The sequence below is a fragment of the Castor canadensis genome, chromosome 8 (genome assembly GCF_047511655.1).
Source record: "Castor canadensis chromosome 8, mCasCan1.hap1v2, whole genome shotgun sequence".
Lineage (NCBI taxonomy): Eukaryota > Metazoa > Chordata > Mammalia > Rodentia > Castoridae > Castor > Castor canadensis.
The window spans coordinates 1914781-1918554 of record NC_133393.1 but is presented as its reverse complement, the minus strand read 5'-3'; the positions used below and the strand labels follow the sequence as shown (position 1 = coordinate 1918554).

At 43.3% G+C, this 3774-nt stretch overlaps 1 pseudogene; it reads right to left on the bottom strand.

The window, feature by feature from the left end:
* Positions 1-155: 155 nt before the first annotated feature.
* Positions 156-278, bottom strand: LOC141410637 (small nucleolar RNA SNORA51; annotated as a pseudogene).
* Positions 279-3774: the final 3496 nt, after the last annotated feature.

Here is a 3774-nt window from a genome sequence, read left to right as displayed (position 1 = left end):
ACAGATGGTGTGGTGGGAAATGAGTGAGAAAACATTGAACTTGGGTTACACTGCAGACCACACGGGCCTGAAAGGACACCCCAGAACAATTCTACCCAACGGCAGCACAATGCACATTGCTCTCAAGCACTCAGAGCCCTTCTCCAAGACAGAGCAGATGTTAGACCACAAGGTATTAACAAATTTATTTGTTAGTTTAATTTAATTTTTACTTTACTTGCCTCTTCTTTCTATACAGTCAGTGTAAGAACGCAGTGTGTGGTAAGCACCAGAAGGCCCCGATGACAGCTTTAATCACGTACATCAGCCAGCTTATCAGATTACAATGAGTGAAACTAGAACTCAATACCAGGAGAAATCTTGGGAAATTAAACAACATGATCCTAAATAATTAACAAGTGACAGAAGGACTATAAAAGGAAATGAAAAAAAAATCTTGAGATAAACAAGATGGATCCAAACCCACCAAAACCTAAGGGACACAGCAAAAGCAATCCCAAAGAGGAAATGTATAGGTAGATCAACATGGTAAGTGGAGTAAGCCAACTCAGAAAGACATCAAAATGGGAGTAGGTGGATAAAATGCCATATGGGATTTGAAAATGATCAAAGCACATTATATATGTATATGGAAACATCACCACAAAACCCTCACGTTAATTGAAGGATTTCAAACAATCTAACCCTCCACCTTATGGAACAAGTGAAAAGAGCTAAGCTGAAAGTGAGCAGAGGAGCTAAAAAAAACAAAGACGAGAGCAGAATAAATGAAATAGAGATTAAAAAAACAACAGAAAAGATCACCAAGAGTTAGGTTTGTTTGTTTTTTTTTTTTAAATAAAATCAACAAACACTTGGCTAGACTAACTGGAAGAAAAAGAGAGAAGACATAAATAAGTAAGACCTGGAATGAAAAAGGAGAAATTACTGATACTACAAAAGTTAATGGAATAGTAAGAAACTACTGTGAACAATTACACAACAATTGGATGATCTAGAAGAAATGGGTAAATTCCTAGACCACACATGTACAAAGACCGACTCATGAAGAAACAGCAAATCTGCTCACACCAATGATGACTGAGAAAATTGCGTTAATTATAAAACATCTCATATCAAAGAAAAGCCCAGACATGGACAGTTTTGCTGCTGGCTCCTATCACATATATAAAGAAGAACTAATGTCAATTCCTTACAAAGTCTTCAAAAAAAAAATCAGAGTGGAGAAAATACTTTCAAATTCATTTTTTTGAGGCCAGCATTACTTTGATATCTAAGCCAGACAAAGACAGAACAGAAGCAGAAAATTACAGGTCAATAACTTTGATGAAGATAGATTTAAAAATCTTACACAAAATATCAGCAAACCCAATTCAACACATTACAGGAATCTTCTACCAGGATTAAGTGAGATTTACCCCTAGCATACAAGGGTAATTCAACATTTGTGATGCACCATGAACAAAATGAAGGATAAAAATCGTATCATCCCAGTAGATGCTGGAAAAGGGTCTGATAAAATTCAGCATCCCTTCACAATAAAAGCTCTCAAGAGACGAGGTACAGAAGGCAGGCGCCTCGACACAGTAAAGGCCTTATGTGACAAACCCGGCTGGCATTCTCAGTGTAATGAGTTGGGAGTTCCTCTGAGGTCACTTCTCACCCCTGGGTCAGGGCCGTTAGACCGGGAGCCGTCAAACTCCCTACTGGATACACAGCCAAAGGAATGGAGTCAGCTTACGAGGAGACATCTGCACATCCATGTTCACTGCAGAACGACGCACAGCAGCCTGTAAGTAGAAGCAACCCAAGTGTCCGTCTGCTGGTGCACGCATGAACAAATGTGGCATTCATGAAAAAGAGTGAAATCCTGTCACTTGTGACAGAATTGCTGGAACTGGACACCACTACGTCAAGTTGTGGTAGGATAAATGTTGCGTGGTGACCCACTGATATATAGAACTTTTTTATGTTTTACGTTACAGTTAAAAAAACTAAAAAGTAAAGGCTGTCTCCCTGCACGTTACTCCACCGTGACTACTCCATCTGTCTGGCCCTTGTAGGCTGAAATTGAGTTGTGTTACAGAGCTCAGATGTCCAAGCGGTTCCTCAGTCAATCAAGGAGCACCCCGTAAGATCCTGAAGCTTCACGTAGAACCGTTTAAATTCTCTGAGAAATTCACAGCTTAGCAGACCATTGAACACCTTCACAAGTCCTTCAGAACGTCGTGGGGCAGTGGTTTCCGTCAGTGATTAGTCTGTCAAAGCAAAGTGACTGCGAGTCACTGTTGAGCAAGTGCACCGTGCTGTGGGCTACTGATGACCCCAAAGAAGAGGCCATGCGCGGGGAGCTGGCACTGTGACAGATTACCAGAGTTCTTGTCTGTGACGCTCCTGCCAGCCAATAAAGGGAAGACAAAGAAGACCAGCAGTGGAGTCTGCCTTTATCAGGCTGCTACCGTGATGACAGTGACAACGCTCCTGTTTGGTAAGGTGGAGAGTGTCTTATCCCTCCGTGAACAAGGGATGCGTGCGACAGGATCAGGTTAAGAGAGATGAATACGCAGTCACATAATGACGGCCGCCATCTATTGAGTGCGTCAACATCCTTGGGTCCATCGTCAACTCCTTCTTCCCATCACATCCTGCATTGTTCCTTGGCCAGTCTTGCTCTTCTACCATGAATGCATAGCCACGATGTGACCATTTCCTGTCCCTCCACTGGTGCCACACTGTCCCAACGTCTTATCAGTTCTTGCCTAGGTTATTGTAATAGGCTTTAACTGGTGACTCCTTTCCTACGCTAGTTGAACATCTGGTGACCTGCCAGGCAACGCGTCTTACTCTTAAAATGTGCTCATGAGTAGTGAGGTGCACACAGTGCGAAAGTTCCCGTTCCTAAGCTTTTAGAAGAAGGGGAACTGCGGGTGGGGGTGAGGCAGAGGCAAAGTCCAACCTGATGCCTAACTTTGTAACTTTGTACACAAAGTTTTATTGGAACTTAACTAAGCTCGCTAATTAATGACCTATGGTCGATGGCTTTTTGCAGAGCTTAAAAATACTTACAATTTGGCTTTTAAAGCAAAAAATATGCCAATTTCAGAACTATCAGGTATATACAGTCTTATAGAATTACTGTAAAAGACCAGGCTGTAATTTCTAGGTATGTTAAAGAATTTTGCCAAAAGTCAAATCTGAGTTACCTGGGAGGTGGATGTAGGAGGATCATGATTTGAGGCTAGCCCAGGCAAAAACTATGATCCCGGCTACGCAGGTGGCATTGATCAGATTGCAGTCTAAGGCCAGTTTGGGGAAAAAAGTGCAAGACCCCACCTGAAACCTAAAGCAAAATAGGGCTGTGGCTCAAGTGGTGAGTGCCCATGAAGCAAATGCAAGGTCCTGAGTTCAAACCCCAGTACCACAGGAAAAAAAAAGTCAAACCCAGGTAAAGTTGACTTCCCTAATACAGCCCTAGTGTTCAGGCAGTCAAAGGTCCTGACTGTCCTGTCAACTGAAGTATCTGCAAGTTCTCAGTCTTCTTCAGGGACCACCTCTGGGGACACACCTCAGAGGGACCTAAAAAAGAACCTGTGACCTGCGATAAACTGGAGCTCGGATGTCAACACTGGTGTCCAGGCAGCTGCACAGTTTGGGCACCGACCTAATTCCGGAGCCCAGGGCGCGTTTCTGTGCTGACAGCCGGGCATGACAGCTGCAGGCTCAGTTGCTCAGGGTTTTGAGGAGGTGACAGGGGGAGGGAGAGGAGGGGAAGAG